The 16,868-nt window shown below is 37.5% G+C and overlaps 1 non-coding gene across 1 annotated transcript; it reads right to left on the bottom strand.

Annotated features, from left to right (window-relative positions):
• Positions 1-4,171: 4,171 nt before the first annotated feature.
• Trnad-guc lies at positions 4,172-4,243 on the bottom strand. The gene has a single exon. It is a non-coding gene; the product is annotated as a tRNA-Asp (tRNA).
• Positions 4,244-16,868: the final 12,625 nt, after the last annotated feature.

Raw genomic sequence — 16,868 nt, 5'->3', positions numbered from 1 at the left:
CTAAAATAATTAGAGGATACGCCGTTTCATCGGAATTTCGGGGAATAGATGGATTATTGGAAGAATGCTCGTATATTGGAAATGTTTTGTAAACACGTAAGCACGTGTTAAAGAAGAAATATTAGAAAAAGATCTTCAGATTTTTATATGATGTATTATATTTGGAAATGAAAAATTTTTAAATTTTGTCAAACTTCATTCCATTTCTTTAATTTCAATCACGAATTTATATGTACGGGATTCCAATTTTTCGATTTCGAATTCAAAAAATTGTGTCAAAAAAATAAAGAAAGAAAGAAATCAAAGAAATTTTAAATTTTTAATACCTCGAGTATAAATCTCGAGTGAAATGAACTCCAAAAGGAAATCTCGTACATCCTATTAATCTTGAACATCCAGGTAATCCATTTACCAAGAAGTCGTATCAAAAATCCTGCTACCAAGCAGGAAATCGGGTACCGTGGGTCTCGATTTTGCGCGACGATCAACCAGGCTCGTTAACAACTTTTGCGGGAATCCTTATTCGTTTTGCTCCATTTCTTTGGATAATTGATCAGGAATGCGATCGTAAAACATCGCAATTATTTCCTTAATAAGAAGGCAATAACACTGGTTCGCCGTAATAGGCGAGGTGAAACGGCCGCGATAAGGGAGAGAGCGAAAAGAGCGGAAGAGACAGCAAGAAATAATGGCGGGAAGCGAAGATCTTGCTTCGAATTCCTCGTCGCGAACAATGTTGCCAGTGTCGTTAAGCGTCATTCATGTTCATTCATCCAGAATGTATGGAACGAATGGAATACATAGAAAGAGAAATTAAGGATTGATTCTGGAATTCTAATTATTAAAAATTGTCTAAAATATTCTTGAACACGAGCGATTGTCACGTAATATTATTTTAAAACTCGATTAAGAGCATATAAAAATTAGAAAAACTTTGAATCGCTATAACTCCGATAATGACTTCTTATCAACGAATGAACGATCATTAGAAGCGCAAGATCTTCCTCTTTAAAATGCTTCCTCATTCATCTCGATACGACTTCCGGTTTCCGAGATATCGTCGTTTAAAGAAAAGCGTAATTTTTAATCGTTTGCCTTAAACTTGGATTAAATCTTATTAAAATTACGAAAATTTTGAACAGTCATAACTCCGAAAATATTAACTTCCGGTCAACGAATTAAAGATCGTTAGAAGCGCAGGATCTTCCTCTTTAAAATGCTTTCTCATTTATCTCGATACGACTTCCGGTTCCCGAGATATCGTCGTTCAAAGAAAAGAGTAATTTTTAATCGTTTATTATTCTTGTCCTTCTCTCTTACTCGGATCTCTCGCTCGCACCTCATCTCACTAACCTACCCCAAATCCCAGACAAACGACAGACACGATTCCTAGAAAAACGTCCTAGAAGGACGTAGTACGCATTTCCAGGAAAAAATGTAGGTCACGGAGTCGCGGACTCATTCATAATGTCTCCACCGCTATGGATACTTTGAATCCTTATATCTCGGAAACCAATTGAGATATCGCAATAAAACAAAAAGGAATTTCAATGGCATTGTCTCCTTTATTTTTTGAGTAGATTTTGATAACAAAATTTCTACTTTCTTCTCGCATTTTTTCATATGAAAAATTAAAGTTTTATTTGTGATATCTGTATGAATACAATTTTGTTATTGATACAAAGTATATAAGGATGTAATTTAACATTTGTTTTGCATAATACGATATATTTTGAATAATCTATATAAAATATTATATTAAATCTATATAAATATTTTTATATATTACTTGTTAAATTTATTTTAGCCTCAAGAATCATTCCTTAATTTTTTTTTCTTTTTCATTCGAACATCCTATATACAGTGCCAATAAAGAAACGGGTTATTCTTGTTTCGCGCAAAATTGTGCAAGATCGACCACGAAAATTACAGAGCCCGTATACAAGGTAAATATTAATGGAGAAAGGAAAGATTTCGAGAGCAATTTAAGTTTGTTGAACGATATCGTTAGAACGAAGATTATTTTACACATTGTGTTTTATTTCGAACGATGGTTAATTACTTGGCTACGATATCGAAGCGGGATGAAATTATCGGGTTTGTAGCAGAGAAGTAACGCGAGATATTCGGGTGATGAAACAAATGAGAATCGTTCCAATTCAATTTTTAAAATTCTTATTCAAGATAAATTATTACTGGTTGTGGCATTAATGTTAACATCAGTGATACTAGAAATCTTTTGCTTACGACATGACGCATTCTATTCAACGCATCAAAATATCCATCATTTTTTATATTTACGAGCGTTCAACTATAAAATGCGGATCCTTATCTTTAAATACGGTTCGTTCGTTCGTTTGTTCGAGCCAACTGGGTCACTATGATAACCTTTCAACGGGACGGCCTCTAACTATTAAGCGACCACGTTTCATGAAGCGGAACAATTCTCCAACTTTGTTCACCATAGTATTCCTGCAACTAACTATTAAGCCAGTAGAATGGCACGTTGAATCGGCCAATACGGATTGTTAAAATTACACATTCGGGAACGTTAAGATTTATAATTTCTCGAGTAAAATTAGTATAAATTTATTATTGAATTTCAACCAAGAATAACCACGAAGAATCCTCTAACATTTAAAAAAAAATCTAGAAAACACGTAGAAAATAGACCATTAAATTTATAGATTTTATTTATAGATATTAAACAAAAATAAATAGAAATAAGTAATTCGCATGTACACAAATGATTGATTCATTTTTTTTTTTTTAAACAATTACAAAAACACGTTCACCTTAAGCTCCATATATACCATATATACCGGTCTTCTTTCACAATACGACGAATAAAAATAAATGCAAAAACGGCGCGAAAAGATCGGTGTCATAAAATATCCGGAAGGAATGGAATCCCCTGTCCCGATATCTTGGGTGTAAGTGAATTTCCAATGGCGGTGGCGAGCCACTCGAAAAAGTCAATTCCGCCCCGGCCAGTTAGCCCCGAAAATACCGCAAATTGCGACCGTGTTGTTGCCAACAAGACTCTCTCGCCGGTAAACGAGATTTATTGGGCGAAATGATCGCCTGAGGCGGCCGAAATTAAGCCGGATTCACGAGGTGTCCCTCGCTTCTCGCGCTCTCTCCTCTTCGAAAGGGGCGTGGATAATGAACACCGCGAGGGAAGAGAAGGAGAGGGAGGGCCGATCGTTGCGTGCAACGAGGGTGTAATTCAAAAAAAAGGCCGCGCGCCACTAAATCTAGCCCCGATTAAGGCCTTATTACGGGTAAACACGATCGAGACGTGGTACGTACGTGGTACGAATCCGCTCGAGGGAGAAGGACAAACGGAAAGAGGGAGAGAGGGAGGGAGAAAGGAAGGAAGGAAGGAAGGAAGGAAGAAACGATGTTGCCGACTCCTTCGGTTCCGTTTTCTCGAGAAGAGGGATCCTTATGGGTGCAATTACACAAGGGCTAATTATGTTCTTCCTCCTTCACGAGGGGCTTCGACACGCATTCGGGGCCGCTCCCTCTACGACACGATCGTTATTATCTACGAGGCCTATAAGAGGGGAGGAGGAGGAGGAGGGAAGAGGGCCTTCCTCTCGTAAGCAGATACGTTGTCGGTGGATTGTAATAGGAGCAACGTGTAATTATAGTAATTTACCGGGTTGATACACGTGGACACCGGGAGTGGGAGACGGTTGTTAACGAACGGTTGTTCCGTGAAGAGTTGTCGTTCGATGCGAGAATTTTCGCGGCGGGACATGCGATCCAATTTCGAATTTTACGACGTGGAACCGGCCGGTTGTTGATTATTCTCGGTACGCGTATTGTTTTTTATTTGCCCGCGCGAGGAAACGGCGTCGTTAAAGGATCGGATGAAGTGGAGAAATGTTCTTTCTCTATTTCGCGTCGAAGAAATAGAAATAATTTCAGACAAATTGTTGTTTTTTTATGATTATACGCGCGTTTTCTAATTGACGTAAAAATCGAGGTGGTATTTTATATTATATTATTATATTATATTATTATATTATATTATTTTATAATATCTATACGTGATAACATTGAGACAAATTTTTGTTTGTTTCTGATTTTGATTATTTAGTAAATATCTGTGGGTGTAAAAATTTATAATTTTAAAATAAGAAAAAGGAAAAAAAATAATGATCTCCCCGACGGGGAATCGAACCCCGGTCTCCCGCGTGACAGGCGGGGATACTAACCACTATACTATCGAGGAATCGTTGCCTCACATCTTTTTATGTATGAACATAAGGTTATACGAAACTATGCTATAAAATTTCGTAAAACTTTTAAAATAACAAACTTAAAAAACAACAAACTTACTAAAAAAATTATTTACACAATTATAAAACGAAATATACGAAATATATATTGCGTAAAGGGAAACCATTACTTTCTATCTCATAATAAAAAAAATAAAAAATCAATCAATCTTGAATAAACACGTGAAAAGTTTAAAACGAACGCGATATCATATTTCCCAGATGCAAAAATATTCGTCCAAATATCCCAAGGTATAAAAAAGGTGAGAAAATTTTCTTAACAAAATCTCGTATATGCGCGTAGATAGATTTTCCTGTTTCTTCGAACGGCGGAAAGGCGAAAGTCTTGCGCAAAAGAGGGTAAAACGTCGACGAAATCGAAGTGGGGACAAAAACATGGGGGACAGACAAGCGAATATAAACGCGATATAAAATGTCAGAGAGATCGAGGTCGACGAGGAATCGCATTGTTCATTTAGCATTCGCGATACGTACGTTCCATCGGCGTCGTGCACGGCTTAGTTAATTGCGCGGAATTTATCATGCGGAGGGGTGGAAGCATCGAATAGAAGGGAGACAGCTGGCGAGGGATTACTACATGTACGATTACGCCTGTTTGATATGCCGCGACACTCAAAACTCGTACATCACACTTAATCGCTGAATATGGAACAGTCAACCCCGATAGCCGCATCCAACATGCATATTTAGACTGCAATTATGCCCCTTAGCTATTGTCGACACGCACGCCGCTGCAAATTCTCCATTCAACCCCTTTCTTCTTTTTTCCTTCTTTGTTTTTTTTTTTACCCTATTCTTTTATTCTTATTTTATTATTTTTCTTTTCTTCCTCCTTTTTTCCCTCCTCTTTCATCTTCGAATACCAACTTATCTTTAGCGAATCAAGTTGGATTAGAGTGTGGAATGTCTGGAATGTTACGTAGTAAGATTGGTTGAAAATTTGTAAAAATGAAAAAGGAGGATTCCAATTTTAATATCAGAGATATTAACGTTCTCGTTCGACTCTTGACTCGTCTTCCTGTACGATTGGAATGGACGATTAATGCGATGTAAAGTGAAAAGAAAAAAGTACATATATTATATATAAATAATAACGCGATTAATCACATTACAATCACGCGAGCAGCGCGACAGATTTATTGAAATATCAAATACATTCATCAAAATGTATTAGAAGTATGGCTATTGTTTGAAAAAACTGGGAACGTTGAGGAAATAAATAATGGAGGTTATTCAGATCAGAGATTAATTGATAATGCAGCATTAATGTGCATTAAAATGGGGCACGTAACAAGTGATTAATACAACTGAAAGCGGCTGATAATCAATTTTACGATTTGTAATAGTATTTAGGCTGATACGAGGCGTATAATCTTTTCACCTATGCAACATAAATCAAGCTTGGATATTTTATGTTACGAGGTGACAAACGAGCCTCCTACGTAATCATTCATCGATGAAACTTTTTCCATGGGTGGGACGAGTACACAGGAGACGCGACGAAAAATTTTGATGAAAGTTAATGTCCCTTTTCACCCTGTTAAATTACGTTTAATTATTACGGGCAATGTTTTACGCGAATTCCAGCGGGAAATTGCTACAATATTCAGGCGCCAATTACCCTCGTCGCTGAAATCAGCTTTTCAGATTGATGCATTTCGCTTGTTACAAGATATAAAATTGCAGTAACCGATTACATCGCCCGAATTGCAGAGTCAAGCTGCTTTTGTTTCAACGATAGATCATATTTTTGTAATATAATATTTATAATCGAGAAAAGCTCGTTTTAATAATACGTATAGTAGATGTATATAGTATACATTCGATTCCAATGTTAATATTGGAAATTTGATAATAATTAATTTTTATAATTTCAATAATTTTCGAGTAATGGAATTTTAAACTTGATATAATATTCTATAATGTATCTCGACTTTTCTCTAAATTAATTTTATCTAGTCTCAAATTGATAATAATGGCAAAATAAACGATTAAATTGAATCAGAAAATTTTCACGATGTATTCTAATGATACCTTTCGCAAACCAACGTAGAACGACACTTCGACTTGAAATGAATTTTCGACAAAGGAAATATATTTCGACTGAGGATTATCATCAAAACATTTCGCGGAACAACGTATCAACATTTCAACCTATGTAAATATTTCTTATTAATAATATTTATATTAAGACACAATTGATGAAATCACGATTCCACGTACTCGAAATAAAAACACTCAACCCAGAGGAAATATCCTTCAGCATTGTTATATTCTTCAAAAAATACGTATTAAATAAGAATTTCATCGTCGAAGATTCTTCGAATTAAACCACTCAACACAAATGCGCCATGCGAAACAGAAGCGTAGAATAATAAGAAGAAAAAGACAGACTCCCTCTGTAAAAAAATTCCTAAAGAAACTGAAAAAAAAAAAAAAAGAAAGAATAAGAAAAGAAAAGAGGAACAACTAACCAGAAGTCGCGATAGACACGAAACGACGAGGCGGGGAACCGTCGAAGGGGGGGCAAGAAAGAAACGTCTCCCGTCCCCGTGTCACCGCGCCCAATAACACGCGGGTAATCACGATTTAATGGCTCAATAACGTCTGCCACATCGCCCCGCCACAGACCCACGAAACAATTTATCGGCCCCGCCAGTCAATAAATTCAGCTTTTGAGTTGTATACGGGGCAGCGCGGGCCCCGCTTAAATCTCAAAGCGGACGCATCGAATTCGGTACGACGAATCCGAAAATGACGCGTATAAATTACGCCGGAGATAAATATCCGTTTGGACGGCCGTTCTCCACCGCCATCCTTCTTCCTCGATCTCGCCGCGCCCCCGGATTTATACGCGCCGATGCTCGTCCCAACGCTGGAGGGACGAGGGGCGAGAGCCGATCATTCGCGGGGGTGAAAACGATTTTCATGGGTGTAACCGATTGTTAACCCATTGCTGATCGATGAGTCGATGTTGGACAGATTTTTTTCTGGACGATGCTTTGAACACTTGAATAATTGATTTATCGTTGTTGCTCTGTGACGTGGTCAGTTTCTTCGTAAAGTTATGCAAATATAAATGTAGCGATATTAATTGAAACGGGATGAATGAACGATTAATGTTGAAATAACTATTTTTTTTAGAATTTTTGAAAGCGTGGAAAGTATTCGATGTTTGTTAATTAATTCTCGAATCGCTTCGAACAAGGTATAACAAAAATATAACAATCGAACCCTTTGTAAAACAGAAGATTTATAACGTGCTTCATTCCATATTTCAATGGCCCTTTGACAACCCGCAAGAAAAACAAACGCAACTGAATGGTTTCCGCATAGTTTCGTCAATGAGGTCTCTATTCTGCGGTGTCTTCCCCCACCCAGGATGGCACGGGGAGATGGTTATTTTTTCGCCAGACTCTACGCCAGAGAGTATTTCTATAGCGCCGTTTGTTTGCTCCAGCGAGGGGAGGGGGGAGACTGAAATACGACTTTTCCACGTACACACAACAACGTTTGAAAAGACGATTCCCAATATTCTTCCTCCTCTTCTTTTATTTAACTTTCCAACTTTTATTCCGTTCGATTTCATCCGCGTTACATTTTTCCGCGTTATCGATAAAAGGACATAATTTATGGCGAAACGTTATCCGGCCAGTGTCGGGAATTCTACATTATTCAAACGTGTCCCAAATACCGTTGTCACATCCTATTCTGAAAACTGTTTCAATATTTGCATCGTTCCCCACGGGCGAATCTTTAATATCGCTGTTGAATCTTAATTATTTGCTTGTATACGCAAATAATCTATAAATTTCGTGAATTTCGTTCAATCAATTTTTACAATTTTATTTCAATGATTTTAATGATAACTGGGTTTAAAGTTTATTCGATCGAACAAAATTCAAAACTTCTACGTTTAATCGAAAATTATATACGAGATAAATAATCGTGTTAGCATAGTGGTGTCGAACGAAGAGATCAATATCGTAATAAATTAAATGTACAATTGAACGTTAAGTTTCTTTCGCCATTTTCCTCGGACGTGTTTTTAAAATTTACATCCAACGAAAATGGGATCGCCCCATTGGAGAAAGGCTCGACGATGAAAGTTTGTTTCCAACGCTTGGCTGTCATCAATCATTAAAATTAGCGCGTAACACCTCACGCGGAACACACTTTTCACCATTACCCACCAGATACACGGTACGCTTTTCGACACGCGGATGTAATTTCATTGAAACCACGTGCGCGAAACGATGTTTATAAAGCGTGATTCACAGCGTATTTCACGCGTTACGTTCATATCCCGCGTTATTTTACGACGGTAACAGTCTACTAAGTGAACACCGGGGCGGTTCGTTAAAATCCAAGGCGAATATAAACCGGCGTTACAATGGCGGCCGTTTCGTTCGAACGGAACACGAAACGAACGGCGGGTCATTGGCGGTGGAGAATCATTAACAGCTGTCGCCAGTTTCGATATTCGCCGGTTGGAAAATGCCAATTTCTTGCTTCTATTTTACGGCCCAAGTTGATACGAAAATCGTAAAAAAATCGCCAACGACGTATTTATTAACTTGACAGAACGTTCACGCACAAAGACGAATATATATATATATATTCAGAATCAAAGTGTTTTGATACTATTTTCTTCTCCATTGAGTCTGAGAACATCTCAGTCGAATATGCATCAAATTCATTCCAGAATTTACAACTTTTTGCTTTCAATTAAATATCGAAGTCTCTTCTTAAGTTTCCTTGGATATTTGCAAAAATTCGTACAATTTTACAGAATTCTTCGTTTCTCATATTTTCATGCGTCCATGAATTACATCATTAATGGTTCTTAGACAAGAAACCATTGTAAAAGAGAAACGAACTATAACTGTAAAAGGCAGGATGCACTTGTCCAAATAAAATGGATACTTTGTATTAAAAGCGACGTGCACGTACGCGCATCTATCCAACCGCGTTACAAAGTCAAATCGACTGACAGCTGATAAGTTTGCGGGGCTGAAACTATTTGCAAATGATTATGCGTGGACAACGAGCGAGATCGGATTCGGCAACACGATCATTTCATCGAATGAAATGCGAAGGACCAGCTATGCGTGTTCCACGTACAGTTTTGACAATGATGATGTGTTCATGCAAATTTAATTTGTTCTTTCATTTAAGATATTTACGTAAGATCGCCAATTATTTTGTTTCAATTTAACAATTTATTTATTGAATTCACGGAATGCAAAGAAATTATTTAAAATAAATCAATTTGTGATAAGAGGCCTAAACAAGCAGATCTCTCTTCAAGTTCTCCGTTTCTCTGCTCTCGAAATTTCAATTTGCACGAATATCCGTACATTATAATGGAATACAGGTGGTCTTTTGGAATGTCACGAATATCGAAACGAGGAGGAATCGCGTATAAACGCGACTAAAAATTGTGTTTAACGAGTATGGTGAAATTTTTATAAATGCCGGTGAAACGTGATAACTATCGGCAGATTAAATAGATTGAAACAGAAATTGGAATGTGTATCTTTGGTTAGAGATGTTATCGGTCGTGACAGTGGTATGTATCATTTCTACTTTCTATCTGTGGGCACCGATAGCGGTGAATAACATCGTTATGAGCAATATCTTGTTGCATTCGCATAGCCTAGTATCGTGTGCACGGATGATGGATCGATAAGATTTATACCGCGAGAATAAATCTCTCTCCTTTTTTTTTTCTTTCCTTTCTTTTTCTTCTAAACTACGATTCATTTCATTGGTCGAAACTCAAGTGTTTCGACAAGTTTGAATTTTACTTCCACTTGGCTTTTGAATGATCATTATATGTTTCCCAACGAATATCCAAAAATATCGAAATGAAAATTAAACACTTTTATTAATGGAAGAAGGCAAACATTCGACATTGTTTCGAACTTTGTTCGTTGATATCGATCAATGGTAAATCCATTTATCTCGAGGACTTCGCCTCGGTTCGGATCGCATTCTGCTAGTTCACATGAGAAATTAACTGGCAATGGTTCGCGGCTACAGCGAACGGTGCAATTCGTTGGGTGCAATTTATGAGCTGACAGTAACAAGGGGCGACTTGTTCGGCTGACTATCGCATGATTCTTGAATGGTAATCGGTTGACAGAGGCGTAAATTTTGACAGGCATTAAGTCGATTTTGCCTCCTTTGGATCCCCGATTTCGACCCCGAATAATTGTGAATGTAACCGATGTTGGCGCCAATTTATCGAAGCAAAGGAAAAGCGTTCATTCTGTATTATCGATCCAAATTTCATTTCACTCTGTTTCCGATGAATGGAAAATTTTTTAAAAAAATTTTTACCAACGATAGAAGAAATTTTCAAGCCAATTATTTTATTATTATACGTTATTTCGTCGTCAAATACCGGATTTCACTGGATCGATTTAGATCAACTTTCTTAAAAACTCCTTAATGTCCCTGAAACAGAGCACCCAAGGGTGAATTTAGTCACCCAGAGAGAAGAGAAGAACTCTCTCGCACTGTCACAACCATAAATTCTACCTCATCTAGAAGTGACGCATCGCAGGAAAACTTCGACTCTAACCAAATGTCTCTCTAACCCCTTGTATAAATTACCCTCAAAATCTTCTAATTTCATCGAGGACGTAAAATATATCCTACAATTTTTCTTCAATTTTAACTGCTTTTATTTAAATCCACAATTTTAATCCTTTCTCTCCTAATGTATAACCTTCAAATGTTACGATCAAATGTAAAGTCACTTTATCATCGATCAATCTTTATTATTATTAATTTCAACAAATCGATGTTTCGATCCTCCTTTTCTTTCTTTTCTTTTCAAAACTTCTCTTCAAAAAATCTTCTCAATCAGACGATAATTCGATACTACCCACCATCAATATTCAAAGTTTTCGCCGATTTCTCGTTGTTGTGAAACGGTTGCAAGCATTGCTTCTTCCCCTTTCGTGATCAACGATTTCCGAGGAGGGGAAAAAAATCCCAATACCTGGGATAAATTACTGTCTCGGCGTGTAACGTTGGCGTCGGTTTAGCGACGGGCAATAGTGAGTTACGCGCCGTTTACGTCCCGTAAAGCTTGGCCAGAACTCGGCATTTGTCGCGCCGCGATGCCGGCATGTGGCGGCCCGTTTCATTTGCCGCCGATAAAAACCACCCTTACCCTCGGCGAACCGTTATCGTGATCATCGTTCTCGCGTTATTTACGCTGCTTTTACCTGCTCGAGGGAAAAAAGGGATTCTCGGACTCTCGTTTCGTTCCTTTCGTTTCGTTTGTTGTTTCTTCCTTGGAAAATGGATGTGTCGAAGATTCTTGAAGTTTAGATTAGATTTACATTACGTCTATTATATTTCTCGATATCATATACGTTATTATAAAAGACGTTCTCTTCAAAACGAGGGTTTAATTAAAAGAAACAAAAAAAATAAATAAATAAATAAATAAATTCTCGCACGCGTATATATAGCCTCTCAGAGATTCCTCCAGTCTTCGCGTCCCGAAGACAAATCTTGTTTCATCACGCAGTCGGACGAGAAGACAGCTGTCGTCGTTCCCTGGGCGAATTTTATGCCGGCATAAACGTGGCCGCATTGGCGTGGGCGTACCTTCCATCCCGGGGAAACGGGACGCGTGGGAACGGGTTACCCGCGTCGACGACACTGCGCACGCAGCGGACGATCGACTGACGATGATTTACGACACGCGTGAATTTCGCCTCGCGTGCCTTCGCGTCCGCCATTTCGGTACCATCGCATACCGTTCAATCGGAGTTATGCAGATTTATCAATCGAGTCGAAGCCGGACGTGGAATAAATCTGTATAACAATTTTATGGATCCTCGTCGAATAGGTCAAAAAAAAAAAAAAAAAAAAAAATCATCGTTCGATTGTTGGACGATTCTTGGAGTAGTTGATTCTTTTAAGTAGCGGTAAATTTACGGATGTGTAGATGGAACGAGACGAGTTTAACGAGAGTGGGATTAACACGGATGAGATTGCGGATGTAGACTTTATAATCTTACGATCTTTGGTATGGAAGTATCAAGAGATTGGTAAGTCTGTATTTTCCCCCTTTTTTTTTAAGATTGTTGTCAAGTCTAGGAATGGGGTCGAGCGATTGAAATGTTAATAACAGGTCATAAAATATTTATCGAAGAGTTGAAAACGTACAAATTTCTAAAAAAAACATTTACGACTTTCGAAGTCGTAAAAATTTGCATGGAAACTATGAAAATTTGTATAATTTTAGATTTTTCTTTCAGGAAAGTATGCCTTCTTTAAACCTTTCTTACAGCTCAAAGGCAATGGCAATTTGTATTTATAAGTAATATATATATATAAAAAAAAAAAAAAAGAAGATATTAATTTCGATTGGAAAAAGTCTTTTCAAGTAAGCAATAAAATAATAATCCATAAAACGATCGAGGAGAAACGGAGAAATATCATTTCGTTCTGACACGAATTAAAAGCGCGTGTGAATCGATGCGAGAGTGTTCGGTCGATCGATTAATTATTTCCATTATTTGATGCTCGTTTCGGGCGCAAACTGTTTTCCTCGGATGATAAATACCTCCGATTAGGCGAACATTCATTCGCGCGGTATTTAACGTGATCGGTGTTCATTACATTTTAACGAAGTTACTTTCGAAATTAATTAAGGAGCTTTGCAGAAGATTTCCTCGGAGCTCGGTGAAGCCCCTGAATTATTATCTCGAAATACGAGCACGTTAAAATAATAGGCCAACGATTTACGCGTGTGAGAAAAGGGAGGAGGGGGATAAAAACGCGAGAATTGACAATAATAACCGTAATAATTATAACCAAATAATAATCGAACGAACAATCAGTGGGAAATAATCGTTTTCGAGCGTTGTCAAATTCAAATGGGATAAATTTAATTCACGGATTCTCGGCTAATTGAATAATTGACCAACGGATAGATCATGATTCATTCGGTTAGAAATTTTGTATTTCATCCCATTTCACGAGAATCCTTAAATATCGCAACAAAATTGCTTAGAGCGTACGAAGAATCGATTGAAAAGTAATAAAATATTAACTTGGGAATAAAAGAAGAGCATTGAAAATGTTTTCGACCAATCCTTGCGACAAAAAGAAAACGTGATTCGAGAAATCGCATTTGGCTGTGTTCTGGATATTTAATATAGTTTTAAAGCAGAGATAAGAAGAAGCGAAAGATCAAGTTAAATTTCACCTAAGTATTAAATTATCGAGAAGAGAATGTACATGTTTATTCGTATATACACTTGTACATCCTCTCAATGGAAAAACGGACACATTATACGGGAAATTTAATTAAAATTAATATTTAAACGTGTCCCCAATTTCAACTCTACCCTCTTACCGATCGTAAATGAAATAATTATCGAACGACGGATAGAAGAAATTACATTCAAAGCGAACGTACTTTCGACAGACACTTTTATACGCGTCAAGATCACAACTGCTACGCGATACAAAATTACAAAACACATTTATTTAAAAAAAAAAAAGAAGAAGAAAAAAATAAAAGAGAGAGAGAAAGAAATAGGCCACGTTAAGGTACACATAATGGGTCGGTATATTTCTGGCGTTAAAATCAAATTTCACGCAATCGGATCACGCGATTTCGGGTGGACGGATTCGGTTCTTGCATTACCGATCGGGAGGACGATCGAGAAACGCAGGGTGTATAGAGCAGCCCTTTCCCTTTCCTCCCTCCTCCCTCGAGTTTCGATTTGCATCGCGTATTATTCGCGTCGCCCCCAATGTAAACTGAATTGAACGGCCACGGTGGATCAGCTGCACGGGTTAAAAAACGATTGTGCACGCCGCACGCGGCCATTTTAATTCTGTCGCGCGACACGGAGAACCGACATTAGCCGCAGTGTCGCGCAGCTTGCGTCCCGAGGATTCGTTCGACCGCCATAAATAATAACCGGGACCTTTATTGGCGACGATATTTCACGTGTGATCGGCCACGGTGCACGGATCGGTCATTAGACGTTCTTTCGAGCGGACATCGTGGCCAATGGTGGAGGAGACGGTGAAATTACGAAGGAGGAAGTTGTATAAATATTGACGAGGATTTTAATGAGGCGAGAGTCTTCGTGAGTCCCTTGTTCGCCGCTCGTTTCTTTCTTTCTTTCTTTCTTTCTTTCTTTCTTTCTTTCTTTTGGATATTTTGCAAAAAATGTTTTTTTAAACGATATTTGTCGCTCAAATTTTGCGCAAATGCAATCCAATGGTGTATCTTGAGTTGAGTATGTATCTTGAGTATGTTGAGATCTTCAACGCGACAAGTTGTTGTATCTTTTGTCTCGAATGTATTTTTGAATTTTATTGTGGGTTGCAGATCGTCATCTTTTCAACGAATATTTCAAAGACGTTTGATAAATTAAATTAAATATCAATTGTTTCTTCAATTCTCGTTTTCGATATATTTTTAAATCTTAACCAACCGGATTTTTTTTATCCCTTTAGAATTTTACAACCGTGGATATTAACTCTTAGTTTGCGTCCTCATTTTTCAGACTCTACAAAAAGCTTATATTTCGCGGTCAGTTAGGGTCGCGGCGAACACGGAGCCATTCTGATGATTCACGGTCATGACTCACTTTATCCCCAAGAGACTGTGGCAAGAATTCGCATAAACGGGAACATGAAGCCATTACAGCGGGGAAAAAAAACTGGAGACGAAACATTTTATTGCAAAAAGAAAAAAAAAATCTTTTTTAATTCGAATGAATTTAATTCGAATGATTATTCGATAATTTTCCAAGTGGTGAGATAAGCGAAGAATAAAATATCTTTCTTTATTCGAAAATAATTTTTTCATGTGCAGCTGTAGCATGTAAAAAGAATAATAAGAATAATCATAAATACGTAACTGAACCTTAACATCTTTCTTAATTAACAAAAAAATTTTTGAAATAAAATATCGTGTAGCTATGTATTCCATTCTCGTGAATAAAATTTTAAATATATAATTAGAGAGATCTGGTTTTCAAAAGAATCGTATTTCATACATTAAAATTACTTGTTAACGATATTTGTTGCTAAAATTTTATTATATTGAAAAATATCATTCATAATTGCTATTTTTATTCAACGATATAAATAGAAACATTCTCTTTTCTAATTCTACTAATTAATACATTGCAAAACAAAATTTCATTTCTATTGTTTCGTAATAATAGAAAGACCGAAATGCACTACGTATACAAAAAATTCATATCCCAGAATATAAAAATTCTTATTACTGCTATCGTTGCACGCAACAACTTGAAATTCCCACGAACAAACTTGTACAAATCCGAAATAATTTTGTCGATAAAAGAATAAATTATTCTTCGCAATATCCTCGATCATCGTCACTTTTCCCCAAAATTCTCGCCATTCCCATTGGCCATTAACGATCGATGCACGTCCAGCAACGTGAAATCGTCAACGTCTGCTCGTGTCGCGGCTAACATCACCCACGTCACATTAAACAAATTTATCCCTAGCTTCGTCCCTTTCTGCCGTCGATAGGACTACACGCGACTAATAAACATCGATGTGCGCAGTGAGCGTTCATGTTTTATTTCAAAAACAGGGAAAATGAAACGATCGCGAACGAATGTTTTATCTCAGCGATGTAAACGAGGACGAATTTAATTCTCGTGAAAATTTCGACGAGTATCTCTCTCTTTTTTTTAAAATAGAAACAGAGAACGAATATTTTTCGTGGTTCGTTAGATAAAGCGTTCTAATTAATCAGAATTTGTTTCGTAGATTGAACGAGTAATTTTTGAATTTAGTTTTGATGAATTTAGTTTGTTATCTCGATGAACTCGCTATGATAATTAATTTTACAATTATTTCTCGTTCGAAAAAATATTTCGAGTCATTATTTTAAAACGGTTTATTCGTAATATATCATCTATAAATTACCGATATAATTATTAATAATTATCTCGTGAAACTGCAATACGAATTTCTTCTTCAACGATATTTCGTTTGATAAAAGGATAATTATTTCACTCTTCCTTTCGATTTTACCAACGTTACGTTCCACGATCGATCCAAAAAAAAGGTGTTCAAGGTGTCCCACGATTGGGCAAAAATCACGACGAAAAATCGAAAGAGGCAACAGGTTCGTGGCTCAGGTATGCAATCCATACAAGGGCGGTCTCGTTACGGTTTCCCGGTGTCTCTGTCGATTCGTTTCACGCGACACCGAACGCGTGCATCGAAACGAGATGTTCCCCCGTGTCGTGGGATCGTTTCAGAGGTCAAACGGGCCCACCGGTCTCATCCTCTCTCCCTCTCTCTCCTCCCCTCTCCGGATAGAAGCCAACCGGTCGCAAATCGCGCCTCTAAAATGTACGATCGTGCGTATACCGAAGCCGGGACTCGCGACAACAAATAAGGAATGAAAAATACAGCCCTTGGCGCCCGTACAATGGCGATATTTATAAACGTTGAATCCTTCCATCCTCGATAACCTTCTCTCTCTCTTTCCGCCTCCCCCTTTTTACTTCATTTCCTCCT

The sequence above is a fragment of the Apis laboriosa genome, unplaced genomic scaffold, assembly GCF_014066325.1.
Source record: "Apis laboriosa isolate Shangri-la unplaced genomic scaffold, ASM1406632v1 scaffold9_cov152, whole genome shotgun sequence".
NCBI classification, from domain to species: domain Eukaryota; kingdom Metazoa; phylum Arthropoda; class Insecta; order Hymenoptera; family Apidae; genus Apis; species Apis laboriosa.
Note: the sequence above shows the minus strand (reverse complement) of the source record. Positions and strands in the feature narration are given on the sequence as shown.